Genomic DNA, 18,471 nt, shown 5'->3' on the forward strand with positions numbered 1-18,471 from the left:
TTTCAGTGCAAATTGTGGTGGCCATCTTGGCTGCTCGCTATTTCAAGTTAACTGTAGGATCCCAGCTCCTTTGAAAAAGTTTAATGTAGGTTTCCAGCCGCTGAATTAAAAGTCCTCATTTGGTTTTGCATATTTTCTTGACATTAGAAAAAGCCAATATACCTAAACAAAACATCCAGATGTTCCTGTGCTCTGACTATATTCCTCAATACACTCCTCGAGAAATGTATCCATTTTTCTGTTAAATCCATTTATACCATCTGCTTTCATGATGACATATTTCACAAAACTCTATAAAATATTTCAGATACCACCTGACCACTTCAATGACCTTTCCTGGTAACATTTTGCACACACTTAAATTTCCAAACATAACCAAGAGTAAAATCTGAGCAACATCTGGCAGAGCAATAGAATCATAGAAAAGTTACTGCACAGAAAGAGGCGATTCAGCCCATCATGTCTGCACCGGCGGAAAAAACTAGCCCCCCCAATCTATGCCCACCTTCCAGTACCTGGTCCATAGCCTTGCAGGTTACAGCACTTCAGGTTTCTGCGTCCACCACCGATCTGGGCGGTGAATTCCAGACACTCACTACTGGCTGTGTGAAAAAGTTTTTCCTCATGTCCCCTCTAATCCTTCTACCAATCACCTTAAATCTGTGCCCCCTGGTAATTGACCTCCCCACTAGGGGAAACAGGTCCTTCCTGTCTACTCTATCTAGGCCCTCATAGTTTTGTACACCTCTATTAAGTCACCCCTCAGCCTCTTCTGTTCTAAGGTAAACAACCTTAACCTATCTAATCTTTCCTCATAGCTACAACTTTCAAGTCCTGACAACATTCTTGTAAATCTCCTCTGTACTGTCTCCAAAGCAATTATGTCCTTCCTGTAATGTGGTGACCAGAACTATGTGCAATACTCCAGCTGTGGCTTAACCAGCATTTTATACAGTTCCAACATTACATCCCTGCTTTTGTATTCTATACAGGCCCAGGCCTCAAACAATTCTTTCAGGTGAAGCAGCAATTTGCTTGTACTTCTTTCAGTGTCGCATATTGTATTCGCTGCTCACAATGTGGTCACCTCTACATTGGGGAGACCAATTGAAGACTGGGTGACCGCTTTGTGGAACACCTCCGTTCAGTGCGCAAGCAGGACCCTGAGCTTCCAGTTGCTTGCCATTTCAACCCTCCCCCCCTCCCCCCATGCTCTCATGCTCACACCTCTGTCCTGGCATTGCTATAGTGTTCCAGTGAACATCAACGCAAGCTCGAGCAACAGCAACTCATTTACTGATTAGGCACACTACAGCCTGCCGGACTGAACATTGTGTTCAATAATTTCAGAGCATGATGGGCCCCCCATTTTACTTTTATTTTTAGTTATTTTTTTCTTTTTCCTTTTTAACATTTTTTTTTGTTTATTTTATTTTATTTCATCTTAGTTTGTTCAGTTTGCTTACCCATTGTTTTTTTTATGTTTGTACTTGCAGCTGTTCAATTTTCAGTCTGTTCACACCCTATCTGTACTAATGCTTTGTCTTTCAACATACCATTGACGTATTGTTTGCCTTTGCTCCACGACCTTCTGGTCAGCTATTCTGTGACCTTGTCCTATCTACACCTTCTCCTTTGTTATCTCTTGTCCCACCCGCGCTTTGATTGCTTATAACCTTTCACATTTCTACTATTTGCCAGTTCCGAAGACGGGTCACTGACCCAAAACGTTAACTCTGCATCTCTCTCCACAAATGCTGCCAGACCTGCTGAGTATTTCCAGCATTTCTTGTTTTATTTCAGATTTCCAGCATCCGCAGTATTTTGCTTTTATTTTATACTCTATATCTCAGCCAATAAAGGAAAGCATTCCATATGCCTTCTTCACCACTCTATCTACTGTCCTGCCAACTTCAGGGACCTGTGGACATGCACTCCAAGGTCTCTCACTTCTTCTACCCCTCTCAATATCCTTCCGTTTAGTGTGTATTCCTTGCTTTGTTTGCCCTCCCCCAATTACCTTACACTTCTCCGGATTGAATTCCATTTGCCACTTTTGTGCCCACTCAGCCAAACCATTGATACCATTTTGGAGTCTACAGCTATCCTTTTCACTATCAACTACACGGACAATTTTTATGTCATCTGCAAATTTCCCAATCATGCCTCCCACATTCAAGTCCAAATCATTAATATATACCACAAACAGCAAGGGACCCAACACTGAGCCTCGCGGAATGCCACTGGAAACCACCTTCCATTTCCAAAAACTCCCTTTGATTTTTCCTGTATACTGTGTCAATTAAACCAAGTAACTTGTTTGACTCTTTTTGTGCAGCAGTTAAGAGACACTGTGTAGGTGGTTTCTGTAGTTTAAGGGTGTAAAGGGTTAATACCAAAGACGTGAGAGACCTTTTCCACTGTATGATTGATGACATAACAGTCACATGAGATAGGCTTGAGAAGAAGAAGGTATAGCAGCATGAAGGATGCTAGCTTAGGTGGCTTGCAGAGAGTGTATATAGAAACAGTAAATAATAAAAGGTTGTTGGTTACCCTTTACCGAGTCTTAAGACTTTCTCCAGAATGCCCTAGAACGCTACTAAAATAAACCCAACAACGCAACATGGTGGCAATGGTGAAAGCGACCTGGGGAATTGAAAATTTCCTTACCTTTGGAAGAAACACCAGGGGAACAACAGAGAAATTTTAAGATAAATACTGGCCCGGTACAGTAAGAAAACTACTTACTGGCAGAAAGGCTGTGAAGAGCTCTGCACCTCTCAGACCACACTGCAGCAGTGTGGGACTCTGCATCAGTATGTCCAGCACATCCAGCGGTCGGGTCCTAGTCTTCATGCCGGGCAATGATCCAGAATTGATAATATGGTGAAACTGGCCATTTATTTAAACGGCACATGGGGAAAAAAAATCGGATGCAGAATGCGACCTCAGGCGAATCGGCGACTTGGGAGACAAATACAGTCGATAGCCATTGCTCAGCCTTGCTGAGGAGAAAATGCGTGGTAATCATTGGAAAGCACGGGAAAGGCTGTGGAGCACGGGAATGCCCCGAAAAGAACGTGAACACCTCAAGCCAAGCCCGAAACATTTAAAGTAAAGGGGAACACCCTAGTAAAGCCTAGCAAACAAAAAGATCCAAAAATTGGGAATGCCTGACAGTTTCCAGAATCAATCAGGTCCAAAATTGGCTAATATAGAGAAAAAGGTTCTTAAGGTTCAGAATTGCTTCTCAACTCCAGGCCAAATTTGAAGTGGAGCAAGTGAACACCCTCCTTTATTCAGTAGGAGCGATAGCGGGCGACGTAATTGTCTGACAAAGGATCAACAAGGCTACCGATAAATTCAAAGATGTATTCCAAGCTTTTGATAAATATTTTAATCTCCATACCAATAAAATCTTGGAAAGAGCCACAAAACATTTTGCCATTTATTCTGTCCTGCCCTCCACCCTATCACACAACTTCCTTTTTGTTCTTTAGCCCCTCCCCCTTTCACTTCCTCAAAACCAATACATTTCTCACTTTTGCCAGTTCTGATGAAAGGTCACACAGACCTGAAACGCTAAGTCTGTTTCACTCCCTACAGGTGCTGCCAGACGTGCTGAGTATTTTCAGCATTTTCTGTTTTTGTTTCAGATTTCCAGTATCCGCGGTATTTTGCTTTTGTCGGAATTTAACAGCTGCATTACTGCAGATATGTTTGGCCGGCTTCTCAGCTGTGTATTAGTGGTAATGCTTCTGATTGTACTGAAAGCACATGAAGTAAAGCTATGTGGACCTGCTAATATGCTTAAAAAAGTGACTAAAAATGAACTCTAATGTAATGCCTTCTCAGTGCCTCCAAGACTAAATTCATCTCCAAATGCTGTCCATAATGGCATAAGCATGACATAAGCAGATTTATTCCGTGAACAAAAAGAGAAATTGTAATGAAAATGAAGAACCTATTGCTATTGTTTTCCCAAAAATAAATACAATACTAAAATATTTTATTATTAATATTTCTTATCTTACAGCAAGTGCCGTTATGGAGGCATCACCTACCGTAAGTAACAATTTCAATGAAAAAAAGTAGCACTGCTAGTCACTGTATCATTATAACTGATAAGGTAAAGAAATGCTATAGGCTAATAGGCAAGCTGTACTCAGGAAAACCCAGATCTACATGCGATTTAACAGATAATCTTTTAAGAGAATGCTGCAGGCCACAACTGACAAGGTAAGTGTTTCAAATATATTTACTTGAATGTGGAGCCAGGAAGGGCAGAAGTGCTCTACATTCTGACCACTGCTCCACCACTCTCCCCCCCTCAGCACCCCCCAACCCCTCTCCCCGATCTCGGCTGCTACCCTCCTCAATGCCGGCCACCATTTCCCACCCTTCCTGATCCCGGGTCCACTACCCACCTTTCCTGATCCTGGGCAACGCTGCCCAGCCAGGTCTTAACTTAGAGCTAGTATGAACAGCGCAGAGACCTAATCATTGAGTCCTCTTCTCCAGCAAGCTGCTTGGGGACGCCCATTTGCTTTGCACAGTTTACCAGGTCAATGGATAATGAGACCCAAGACCCAATGTTATGTTTGCTTAGGGCCTATCCATTCAGGCACAGAGATTGATCCCTGTGCTCCTCTTCAGGCTTGTATTTGTAAGCCCTTATGTTTTTTTAGTTATAGAATATGCATTATATTATATACATTATTAGTTATAGAATTTTGTCATGCATTCTTGATTGATCATGATTTGAAAATTGATCAAATAATTGTGAGGAAAGAATAACCTCATAACCTTTTCAAATCGGATTGAATACCATTAAGACAAGCGTACTTTGATGGGTGTTCGTAACTACACACAGTGCATGTATAGCCTCAAAAAGCTAAATACATTTTTATGACTGGGATCATTTTTTATAGACACATTTGCAGGATTTTAACTCCTTCCACCTGGTGGAAAAGTGGTGGAACAGGAGTTAGAACCATATAGTATTTTTTGTGTTGCTCAGATACCCAACCTGCAGTTGTTTTATCTGGGTGGTTGAGGTGGATGCCTCATAATTATGTACAAATCAGGGCCCTCTTATTAAGATTGGCACCCGAGACAATTTTGAAGGTCAACCTGACAGAGCAACCAACCTTTGCACTCCAACCACTAAAACTAGTCTGACCAAATGCAGAGGCTCCAGAAGGTAAATATGAAACATATCTTTGTGGGGCCCAGAGAAGCAGATGTGCACCTCTGTAAACAGTTTCTGCCTATTTCTTCTGTCAGTACATTTCACAATTTTGAATTAAATCTCGCTTTAACCTTTCCTGTTCTACATAGAACAATCTCAGCTTCTCTAGGATCTCCACGTAATTGAAGTCCAACATTCCAGGTGCTATCCTAGTAAATCTGCTCTCCAAGGCCTTGACATCCTTCCTAAAGTGCAGTGCTCAGAACTGGAAACTGAGGCATAAGCTGTCATTTATAAAGGATTGGAAGATTGTGGCCAGAATCTCTGCTGTCTCTGTCCTTACTTCCCTCAGCAACTGAGGATGCATCCCATACAGTCTGGATGACATTTCAAAGTTCAGCGAAGCCAACCTTTTAAGTACCTCTGCTTTATCTATTTTTATGCTATCCAGTTTCTCTACTACCTCCCTTTTTTTTTTACTATATTAGCATCATCCCCTTCTTTCGTGGAGACAGATGCTAAGAACTCATTTAGTACCTCAGCCATGTCCTCTTCCTCTTTGGGCTCTAATCTGTCCCACCATTCCTTAAATGACTGTCTTAAAGAAGGAAAGCGAGATAGCGAGGTGGAGAGACGTAGGCAGAGTATTCCAGAGGTTAGGGCCTAGGGCCTAGGCAACTGAAGACACAGCCGCTAATGATGGAGCAATTAAAATTGGGGATGAACAAGAGGGCAGAATTAGAGAAGTGCAGATAGCTTGGAGTGTTGTGGGTCTGGAGGAGAATACAGAGATAGGGAGGGGCAACATCATGGAGGGATTTGAAAACAAGGATGAGAATTTTAAAATCAAGGCATTGCTTGACTGGGAAGCAATGTAGGTCAGTGAGCACAGGATGATAGGTGAATGGAACTTGGGGCGAGTTAAGACACAAGCAGTAGAGTTTTGGATGACCTCAAGTTTAAGGAGGGTGGAATGTGGGAGACCAGCCAGGAGTGTGTTGGAATAGTCAAGTCCAGAGGTAATGAAGGCACGAATAAGGGTTTCAGCAGCAGATGAGCTGAGATAGGGTGAGGTCTGGCAATGTTATGGAGGTGGAAATAGGCTTTCTTAGTGATGGTATGAATATGAGGTCGAAAGCTCATCTTGGGGTCAAATGTGGCACCAAGGTTGCAAAAAGTATGACGTAATCTTAGAATGCTGCCAGGGAGAGGGATGGAGTCAGCAGCTAGGGAATGTAGTTTTGGAGCAGGAACCGCAAACAGTGGCTTCAGTATTCACAATATTTAATTGGAGGAAATTTCTGCTCATCCAATACTGGATGCCAGATAAGCAGTCTGATAATTTAGCAACAGTGGAGGAGTCGACAAAGGTGATGGCGAGGTAGAGCTGGCTGTCGTCAGCGTATGTGTGACTACTAACATTGTGCTTTCCAATGATGTCGCTAAGGGGCAGCATGTAAGAGAAACAGGAGGAGGTCAAGGATAGATCCTTGGGGGGCACCAAAGGTAATGGTGCGTGAGCAGGAAGAGAAGCCATTGCAAGTGATTCTCTGCTTAAATGATTAAAGAGATAAGACTGGAATCAGGTGAGAGCATTCCCTCGAGGCAGGATACTGAGGAGGCTTAAAATGCTTTTGAATACTTGCTGAATCATGGCAAAACTCTTTTAATATTATCCCAATTCAAGCTGGATGTAGTGGGTTGTGAATGCTTCTGCTTTTCTTCAGAAGAAACAACGACAACACAGACAACCGTCATATCTGGGTCTACTGCCAGCTCCACAATTGGTGAGTGTTGCTTTTTTTCAATATGCATTGCAAATCATTTAACAAGTGTGCTTTTACAGCATCTGCTTCTGCTCAGTAAAAACCCATTACTACCTATCCTTGACACTTGACCATTATTTTGGGGGGGGCTGCAATCTAAATCTACACTGAATTTAAAAAAATCATATTTCTTGCTCAACACATGTCCTATTGCGCAATGGTGAAATTCTACAAGAGCAGTTTAGGAGTTGAATTGGAGTCTTGTGATTTTGAAAGCTATTAGTATTTTTAAGTAGGAACAACTACAACAGTGCCACCAACTACACTTGGCTCTCCCATTGACCCCATAACTGTTGAGTTATGGTTTCTTTCAATATATAATGGCATGTGTTACGGACAGGTGGAAAAGGGTGTGGGTGGTTCCCACTGTTCATCTCCCAACTGACCGCAATTGCGTTTTATTAAAAGTGGTGAGTTTGTCTCTGAGTGTTTTTTAGGGTAAAAAAAGGTAACTATTTATTTTCACACAATTCCCGAAAGGGTCGCAACCTCACCCCATACACACATTCACTCCCACACACCTGAACAAGAATAGATAAATAGAGAGAAAACGCTAGGGAATTTAAAATCTGAAGTGAGGTAAGTGTTTGCGATTATGGTAAACCTGTTGAATCTTCTCAGGAGGACAGTCTCTTTTAAAGGTGCAGGCCTGGGTGTTTGTAGTCTTGAACTTGTTGTGGTGTTGTAGAGTTCTAGTGGTTAAAATTCAGTACAAAGCTGGTAGTGTGGATTTTATTACCTTCACAGATGAAGAGTCTTAAATTCACTTTGTGATATATCTGCGTTGGTGGATTTTTAGTTATTGTTCAGCAGAGTTCTTCTTGCTTGGCTGGATCTCTTGCACAGCCTCTGGCTGGACTGCTTTCTGAAGGTATTGGCTTGATCTCCCCCCTCTCTCTCCAGAAGGCTACCTTTTTAAGGTAAAAATCCATCGCATTAGAGTTTCTGTTGGGCGACACATGGCCCTCTCCCCTGATGTGGTCTCGCAATAGGTCAGGCTATGATAACCATGGCTATCGATTGATGTCTGAATGGGGACCATTCTGGTAACATGGTTCTAATTCTGTGAGTCGGTGGTCTGAATTTTATGTGCGCACTGCAAATTGAGGAGGTGCGCTTTGCAGTTGGTGGTCTGCCCGCGTGGAGCGACCGCCGCTGAGCCCTCATGCTATTTCATGTGGGGGCTCATGTAAATGGAGGGATGACATAGAGTGGGTGGCCGCTCTGTATCTGGCAATGGCGTCCGGCACCACCGCGCAGGTGCCGGCGCCATTTTTAAATGGCTTCAAGCCTTTCATATGAATTTACATTTTTAAAGGCAAAGAAGGTGCAAAAGTGCAGTTACAGATGGAATTACATGTTCACTCCCCTCATCCACACCCCCAAGGAAGAATCAATTCATTAATTGCCCATTCCCCTCAAAAAAACGTTGTGCAGATCCCAACCTTTCTCCCCTCACCTTTAATAACTTTAAACCTTAGCCCCTTCCCACCATCTCCCCCACCAATCAGAAGAGTTTTTCCACTTACCTCCACCACCGCCCTGAGAATTACACTCCTCCCCCCTCCCCACCAGTGTCTCGCCTCAGTTCCCCAAACGGGGATCAGAAGGTGCGGGACATCCGGCCACTGGCCGGAATATCGGTGTGGGACGGCCGCCCGGTCCGGTCAATTCATTTTCATTTATTGAATTAATTCGGTGGGGGGGAGGGGGTGCGGCTGCACCAAGACCTCGCCACTGCCGGTAAAATGCGACGGAGCCTTCTTGGCGTCGGGGGTTGAGGTGGGCCTCTCCCGGAAGCATTTTCTGGGCCCTCCCCCACCACGACCTCTGACATTGGAAGGCTGGTAAAATTTAGTCGGTCTGTTTCCAGAATCCTTTGTTAGTTCATACTTGTTGATAAGAGTCATTAATATGCAACAGTGCTCTTTTCAATTTCAGTGGGGTTCTCCCCAGAGCTATTTCAGACGAGGTTAACAATTTCCATCTTTGCAGACAAGTTTGTGGATTTCCAGTACAGGAGGAATCACTTGACCACTACTCCATTTTGACTGTGGTGCAAGTGTTCATGTTCTTGTGATTTTGTTTAACAGTTGACATTTTAATTCATAATTCTTTCATTGTTTATTTTATCATGGCTCCTTCTGTGCATGATACAAGGCATTAGATAAATTCAGCTGTTGTCAGTGAAAGTCAGAAAGTAGGCCCTTGCTCTTCCAGCAACTTTGTCCATTTCTGCTTGAGGGAAGTTGTGAATGGCCTAAAAACTGAATTAAACTTATTTCAAAAGCAACATTAAAACACACATCTTCCCTAAATTAAGGACCAGAAAATCAACCCCTCCTGTCTTAATGAATGGATCATGTCTCTAAAGGGTAATTAAATCATGCAACATAAATTGAACATACTGAAAATTATAGGCTAGGCACTGCCATGGGCTGTTAATAATACAGCGATGAGATGGAATAAATTCTGTATGATAAAGGAAATGGCTCCTGATGAAATTGCAGTATTCAACTGTTAACTAAGTGAGAACAGGAGGTGTTGTCACATCTGTATCTCAAACTGTGATACCATTTTCATAGAGTCATAGAATGGTACAGCACAGGTGGTCAGTCGGTCTATTGTGTCCATACTGGTTCATTGAAACAATCCCCTACCCATTCCCATTAGATCATAAGAATATAACAAATAGGACCAGGAGGAGGCTATATGGCCCCTTGAGCCTGCGCAACCATTCACTAAGATCATGGTTGATCTGATCATGGCCTCAATTCCACTTCACTGCCTGTTCCCCATAACTTTTGACTCTCTTGTAGATCATGGGCAGCACAGTGGTGCAGTGGTTAGCACCGCAGCCTCACAGCTCCAGCGACCCGTGTTCAATTCTGGGTACTGCCTGTGTGGAGTTTGCAAGTTCTCCCTGTGTCTGCGTGGGTTTTCTCCGGGTGCTCCGGTTTCCTCCCACAAGCCAAAAGACTTGCAGGGTTGCAGGTAAATTGGCCATTATAAATTGCCCCTGGTATAGGTAGGTGGTAGGGAAATATAGGGACAGGTGGGGATGTGGTAGGAATATGGGATTAGTGTAGGAATAGTATAAATGAGTGGTTGATGGTCGGCACAGACTCGGTGGGCCGAAGGGCCTGTTTCAGTGCTGTATCTCTAAACTAAACTAAACTAAACTAAAAATCTATCTAGCTCAGCCTTGAATATATTTAATGACTCAGCCTCGACGGCTCACTGGGATAGAGAATTCCAAAGATTCACGATCCTCTGAAAGATGAAATTACTCCTCATCTACATCTTAAAAGGGAACCCTCTTAATTTGAAACTGTGCCTCCTAGTTCTAGATTCCCCCACCAGAGGAAACATCCTCTCAGCATCTACCCTGTCAAGACTCTTCAACACAAGAATGCAACACAGGAACTAGGAGCAAGAATAGACCATATGGCCTATCATGCCTGTTCGCCATTCAAAATAATCATGGCTGATCTTAGGATTCAATTCCACTTTCCTGCCCACTCACTATATCCCTTGATTCCCTGAGAGACCAAAAATCTATCTATCCCAGCCTTAAATGTATTTAACAATGATGCATCCACCACCCTCTGGGGTAGAGAGTTCCAAAGATTCACAACACTTTGAGTGAAGTAATTTCTCCTCATCTCAGTCCTAACTGATCGGCCTCTTATCCTGACTGTGCCTTTGTGTTTTGGATTCCCCAACCAGCGGAAATACTCTCTGTGTCTACCCTATCCAGCCCCTTTAGAATCTTATATGTTTCAATGAGATCACCTCTTATTCTTCTAAACTCCAGAGAATATAGGCCCAATTTACATAGTCTCTGATCACAGGACAACCCCCTCAACCAGGGACCAATCTCGTGAACCTTTGCTGCACTGCCTCCAATACAAATATTCCAGATGTAGTCTCACCAAAACCCTGTACAATTATAGAAATACTTCCTTATTCCTGTACTCCAATCCCCTTGCAATGAAGGTCAATGTGACATTTGCCTTCCTAATTGCTTGCAGTACCTGCATGTTAACCTTCTGCGCTCCTTGTACAAGCACACCTTGCACTACTTTAAATTACAGGAGTAAAACAAATGGACGTAGTCTACACTAACAAAATGTAATTATAGACCAATAGTAGAAAAAACTCTTCATGGGTAAAGACAGCAAATGCCTTAGAACCATTTAATAGTTAACAGAAGGTGTGGGAAGATATAGTAGTGTCATTCTTGGTGGATAAATTACGAGCTGAATAGCTTTCCAAGATGCTTTAAACATTGACAGTTACAAGTTTCACACCTTTAAAAATTTTTTTTTTAATTCATTCATGGGATGTGGGCGTTACTGGCTCGGCCAGCGTTTATTGCCCATCCCTAATTGCCCTTGAGAAGGTGGTGGTGAGCTGCCTTCTTGAACCGCTGCAGTCCATGTGGGGTAGGTACACCCACAATGCTGCTAGGAAGGGAGTTCCAGGATTTTGACCCAGCGACAGTGAAGGAACGGTGATATAGTTCCAAGTCAGGATGGTGTGTGACTTGGGGGGGAACTTGCAGGTGGTGGTGTTCCCATGCATTTGCTGCCCTTGTCCTTCTAGTTGGTAGAGGTCGCGGGTTTGGAAGCTGCTGTCTAAGGAGCCTTGGTGCATTGCTTGAGTGCATCTTGTAGATGGTACACACTGCTGCCACTGTGCGTCAGTGGTGGAGGGAGTGAATGTTTGTAGATGGGGTGCCAGTCAAGCGGTCTGCTTTGTCCTGGATGCTGTCGAGCTTCTTGAGTGTTGTTGGAGCTGCACCCATCCAGGCAAGTGGAGAGTATTCCATCACACTCCTGACTTGTGCCTTGTAGATGGTGGACAGGCTTTGGGGAGTCAGGAGATGAGTTACTTGCCGCAGGATTCCTAGCCTCTGACCTGCTCTTGTAGCCACAGTATTTATATGGCTACTCCAGTTCAGTTTCTGGTCAATGGTAGCCCCTAGCATTATGATAGTGGGGGATTCAGCGATGGTTGTGCTGAACATTGTGCAATCATCAGTGAACATCCCCACTTCTGACCTTATCATTGATGAAGCAGCTGAAGATGGCTGGGCCTAGGACACTACCCTGAGGAACTCCTGCAGTGATGTTCTGGAGCTCAGATGATTGACCTCTGCTTTTCTATTCTTACGACCAAAGTGTATAACTTCACACTTGCTTATGTTATATTCCATCTGCCATCTTGTTGCCCACTCACTTAACCTGCCTATATCTCTGCAGCATCTCTGTCTCCTCCCCAGAGCTTACCTATCCACTTATCTTTATATCATCAGCAAACTTAGATACATTACTCTCTGTCTCTTCATCCAAGTCATTAATATAGAATATAAATAGTTGAGGCCCCAGCACTGATCCTTGTGGCACTCCACTATTTACTGCCTGCCAACTTGAAAATGCCCCATTTATGTGCACTCATTAGTTAAAAGGCAGGAAGCAATCATCTATCCATGCTATTATATTATCCCCAACTCCTTATTTTGCCAATTAACCTTTTGTTTGGCATCTTATGGAATGCCTTTTGGAAATCCAGGTAATCTTCATCAACTGGTTCCCCTTTTTCTACCCTACTAGCTCCATCCTCAAAAAAACTCTAATAAATTTGTCAAACAGGATTTCCCTTTAGAAAAACCATGTTGACTTGTATCAGTCGTACTGTACTTTTCTAAGTACATTGTTAAGACTTTTTAAATATTAGATCCCAGCATTTTCCTAATGACTGGTACTAGGCTAACTGGCCTGTCCTGTTTTATCTCTCCCTCCTTTCTTGAAAAGCGGTGTAACATTTGCCAGAATCTTATATCTTTCAATAAAAGTGTCTCTCATTTTTCTAAACTCCAATGAGTTTACGCCCAATCTGCTCAACCTTTCCTTATAAGAGAGCCCCTTCATTCCAGGAATCAACCTAGTGAACCATCTTTAAACTACCTCCAATGCAAGTATATCCCTCCTTAACTGTGACCAAAACTGTACACAGTACTCTAGGTGTGGTCTCACCAACGCCTTCCACAGTTGTACCAAAACTACCCTACTTTTATACTCCATCCCCCTTGCAATAAATGCCCATATTCCATTTGCCTTCCTAATTACTTGCTTTGCCTGCATGCTAACTTTTTGCATTTCATGTACAAGGACACCCATATCTATCAGTACTGCAGAATTCTTTAGTATTTCTCCATTTAAATATTCTGCTTTTCTATTCCGACCGAAGTGATAATGTCACATTTTCCAACATTTGTACTCCACCTGCCAAATTTTTTCCTGACTATAACTATAGCCCTTTGTAGCCTCTTTGGCCACAATTTTAGTGACAAGCTGTGGATCCTGACATTGGGTCCAAAAGCAGCTCCCTAGCCCGCGCAGGTGGACAGTGGGACCACGGGCGATTTTACAGGCAGCGTCCAATTGAAGTTGGTGGCCTGCCTCTCCAAGCTGCCAGCCCAGTCAGAGGGCCAGCAGCTATGCAGGCTCTGCAGCGCCACCAATAGAGGACCTCGAAGGCTCAGTAAGTGATTGCCGGAAGTGCCGGATCCAGGCAGACAGGCGCTGGGATTTAAAGGGGTGAAACCTCCAGAGGCGACATCAGAGCCATGGGGTGGCCAATACTGCCAGGAGGCCCCTCCTTGTGCTAAAGAGCGTCCAGAAAGGAAGGCCCCCAAGGAAGCCACTGGGATGTCACTTTGTTGCAGCTGGCAGACTCATCACGCAGTGGAGGGACATTCCAAGGCTCGTAAAATCCGGGCGGCCTGAAAAATGGTCATCTGTCTCTGGTTGGTGGGCTGCTGAGCCGCTAACGTTTCCACCTTTCAGCTTCCCTCCCGACATCTTCTGCTGCCTTTTTACTGCCCTACGTGCATCAAGCCTGTCTGCAAAGGTCTAGTAAAATTCTGGCCTTTGTGCCATCCTCACAACTTGCTTTCCTATTTTCCTACCAATTTTTGTATCGTCAGCAAATTTGGCTACGATATACTCGGTCTGTTCATCCAAGGCATTAATATAGATTTAAAATAGTTGAGACCCCAGCATTGATTCCTGTGGCACCCCACTAGTTACGGTTTGCTAACCTGGAAATGACCAATTTATCCCAACTCTGTTTTCTGGTAGTTAGCCAATATCTAGCCAAACCAATATATTACCCTCAACATCATGGGCTCTTAACTTGTGAGTAACATTTTATATATGGAACCTTATGGAATACCTTTTGGAAATCCAAATATACCCTACATCTATGAGTACCCCTTCATCTATTCTGTTTGTTACACCCTCAAAGAACTCTAATGACTTGGTTAAATACCGATTTCCTTTTCATAAAACCATGTTGACTCTGCTTGTTTGCATTATGATTTCCAAAATATCCTGCTGCTACTTTCTTAATAATGGATTCCAACATTTTCGCAATAACATATGATAGCCTAACTGGCCTATAGTTTCCTGCTTTCTGTTCCCTTCCTTTCTTGATTAGGGCTATTACCTTTGCGGTTTTCCAATCTGCTGGGATCTTTCCAGAATTTTGGGAATTTTGCAAGGTTGCAACCAATGCATCCACGAGGCTGGATTTTACAGGGCCCCTGACGTCAGGCTCTGTGGTTGGCGGCGGGGTGGGGGGGGGCGGCGGGCGGGTGGAGGATCATTCCAGCAGAGGCCTGCCACAAAGCTCAACACTGGAAGGGCTGGGCCCAATCTTCCAGGTGGCGACGAGGCTCGGGGTTGGCCCCCTAGCCACTGGGCGACGGGACATGCATTACCATTTGCAAATGAAGAAAATCACTAAATTAACTTGCACTTAGCTCCCATCTTACCACCCCGCCACAATCATCAGTGCGGCGCCGGCACTCCTGTGCCTTCACTTCCCCATCTGGTGGGAAGGGAGGGGTGTTGAGACTTCTAGTGCAGGGTGGGTAATGGTTTCAAATAATCGTTATGAATGTAAGGGATGGTGGGAAGGGGTGAACTGTGATCTTTATACAGTTTGGCGGGGGTAGGGGAAGGTCATATTCCAAAGCTAAATGGGGAAGGGCAGATACTTAATTTAATTGTTACTGGGGAGTGGGAAAGGGGTGTTAGAATTTTATTCAGTACATTTTGGGGGGTATTTCTTAAAAAATGTGAACTAACTGGCAGGGCTGACTGCCCTTTAAAAATGGTGCCAGTGCCTGCGCACAGGCAGCTGACGCCACTACTGACATCGGTCAGCCCGCTGCCTCCATGTAATTGGAGGGGTCGGGCCGACCTCGGTATTTAAATGAGCTGCCGCGCTGTAGATCCTGGCGCTGCCATTTTTTTCCCGCATACCGCCAGGAGCGGCAGTGGGAGCTTAGAATCCAGCCCACAATCTTTGCAGCCTGCCATTTCTTTTTCTTTTCAAGTGTATATTCAACTTCCTTTTGAAAATTATTATTGAATATGGTTCACTAACCTTTCAGGTAGTGCATTACAGATCTTAACAACTTACTGTGTAAAATAATTGCTTCTCATCTTCCCTTCAGTTCTTTTGCTAATTATCTTAAATCTCTCATTATTCACCAACACCGGCAGTGGAAACTGTTTCTCCCTATTTAATCTATCGTCTGCCCATCCCCCCCACCTAATTACTTCTCTGTTGACAGCATGGGAAGTATGTTGTAACTATTTGACAAGTAACTTGATTTTCTTGGCAATGTGGGCCAAGAACTGCTGCTCTGAGAGATTTCATGAAGGGAGTAATATTTGATCTGCTCATTTGATCTGATCTGTAGTAGCAGTATAACTTGCACTTTCCATTTTGACCAAGTAATGATTGCTGTAAAAGTACATTGGAATCCATTTACAGCCAGCAATAAATTAATACTCTGTAACATTTTCTGTGCTATTTAGGGCCAGCACAAACTACAGTGACAGGTAAACTGACAACTTCAGAGATCACCATTCCTGGTGGCATAGTTATTTTTCTTCTTGAAACATGAAATCAATTTACAGCAATTTGTGAATTAATACTCGCTGTTACTTCGGGCCAACACCAACTAGGGTGACAGGCAGACCTACAGCTTCTGAAATAGCCTTACTTGTGAGTAATATTTTTCTCGTAGTCACAAGAAATCTGGTCTGCCAAAACAGGCCAGTAACATTTGTTGTTGTTGGAGCATCATTAAAGTATGTTCAGTCCATATGGAAGCATATAATTTAGTACCAATTGAGTTGTTACATATTGCTTTTGGCAAGCTTATTATTTACTAAATGTGCTTCTTTCATCCTCTATACTGTGTGATGGAGTTCGTGGCTTGAGAGACCAGTGGAAGAGCATGTGCAAGCTGTTGTCTGAATAGATGAATATTCTTCTAGGTGCACTCTCTCTGGTTTCAAAGCTTGTTTTATTGAACCAGTGCTTAATTAGAAGTGAAACTAAAATCTCAGGCTTCTGGGGAGACAGAACTGGCTGGAACCAGATACAAAACAGAGTCATTTGACCAGAGGCATTTGACTAGAGCTATCCAAGCTCTGATTACAGGATTGCAGTTTTGGCAGACAAGATGCATACAGAGTGGAAGCTAAATCTGGGAGCTGGCCACAGGCAAAAATGAATTGTTGCAACTTTCAGTGACTTAAAGAAATACTGGTGGATCCAGTTGTAAGTAGAGTTGAGGAGGTTATGGAGTAGTGTGCCATGTTTGATGGAGACCGTACCTGTGGAGTTTGGAATTACAGGGGGACTGCTGTCTGATGAAAATTGATGACTGCATCTTGGAAGACAGAATTTGGAGATGTACCTGAAAAAGTTCAGAGTTTTGAAGAACTTTGTGGTTGTCGGTGCCATACTTGCTGTGTGGATTTCCTAGTAAATCTGGGAGATCTATTTTTGTTGTAACTGATAACTAACATATAATCTGTAAACTATACATATTGGCTGTGATTTGTCTGTTATTTTATGTTTGAGTTATGTTGATTTTGGTTTGATTGATAAGTATAAGTTATAAAAGTGAAATCTTGTCCATTTGTTTTTTTTATTGGGGTCGTTCAGTAAATTCGGTTCTTGAGTACTTGAGAACTTGAGCATTGCTGAAAAATGAGACATACAGTCAAAGCTTTTCATCTTGCACAGATTGACAGGTGCAAGAATGCCAAATTTCAAAGGGAGAAAACAATTTATACTGTGTGAGCGCAGGGCGCGATTTGGTTGGCGAGTCGACTTTGATTGGTTGAAGCATTGCCACGGAGAATGCTACAGCGAACTATTGTCTGCCACACTTTGTCTAATTCAAAAAAGGCGCAAAACCTAGCCATGTTCATTTTGCCTGCAGAGAACAGGTCCCTGTGTATGAATAGATGTGTCTCCTAGCAAGCGTAAGTGAGCCAAATTGCAAGCCAGGCTGATAATTTTAAATTGTTCGTTTAATTCTTAGCACACTTGGGATTGTTCACTAAATGCTGTCCAAGCGCAGAATCACATCTAACGATCTGTGGTTTTGTTGATCTCCACATCTAATAATCTGTTGTTTTGTTGATTTCCAAGGGGATCAGAACAACCAACACTGCTTTCTGATGGGAAACAAGTTGAATGATACCAAATAGTGAAGGCTTGATGTAATCTTTGGAAACATTTTCTGTGCCGTATGGTAGTAACTGCAAGCACAAGAGTGTTAGTCTTTCCTTACCCCGTGTTTGGGTAGAAATGTAATACTGTACTAATGTGCCCCGTGGCTTGCAGTAGACATGACCTCTGCCATGAGGCACTCACTGCAGGCAGCCAGCACAAGACAGTTCAATAAAGACACAGTACAAGCATCACTGTGTCATGTGAGCTTGTAACAGCCTGCTAGTTATTGATGTATATTTATTTTGGGATTGAATGAATTTTGCATTAAATAGCTTTCTGAAAAATGAATTTTGCCTGATAATCTGAATCACTGGCATTATTAATTCCATCTTTTGGACAAGGTCAGTACAGTTTCATAACTGTGATGATTTCAATGGATGCTCCATGACGTGTTGATCTTTCCTGATTGAGGTCAATAATGACAACATTTTTTTAATGTAATGAGATAATAATCATGAAAACTGTGCTCAATGTATTGAGCAATGGAGAACGGGAGGATTGGTAGGCTCTATTTGTATTTAGATTCCAAATATTGAAATGGTTAAATTTTGGAATTGTTTGTAACTTATGTATGCATTATGGAGAACAAAGAGATTGCTGTCAATAATTGTAGAAACCTAAATCCACTTATTACCATGAACGTGACAGCAGAAAATTTCAGGTCATGAATAGTCACAGGAATGTTGGTTGGTTCTGAAAATGAAAGGACATGCTTGAAGCATGTAATTTGGAGAATCCCTATTCTGTTATGTTGATTCTGGACAATGATGTTCCTTTTATGTGAAATCTGTGGTTGGAAAGACTGATGAATTGACTTCTCCAAATCCGAAAGTTGGG

Source organism: Heterodontus francisci, chromosome 27 (assembly GCF_036365525.1).
Source record: "Heterodontus francisci isolate sHetFra1 chromosome 27, sHetFra1.hap1, whole genome shotgun sequence".
NCBI lineage: Eukaryota > Metazoa > Chordata > Chondrichthyes > Heterodontiformes > Heterodontidae > Heterodontus > Heterodontus francisci.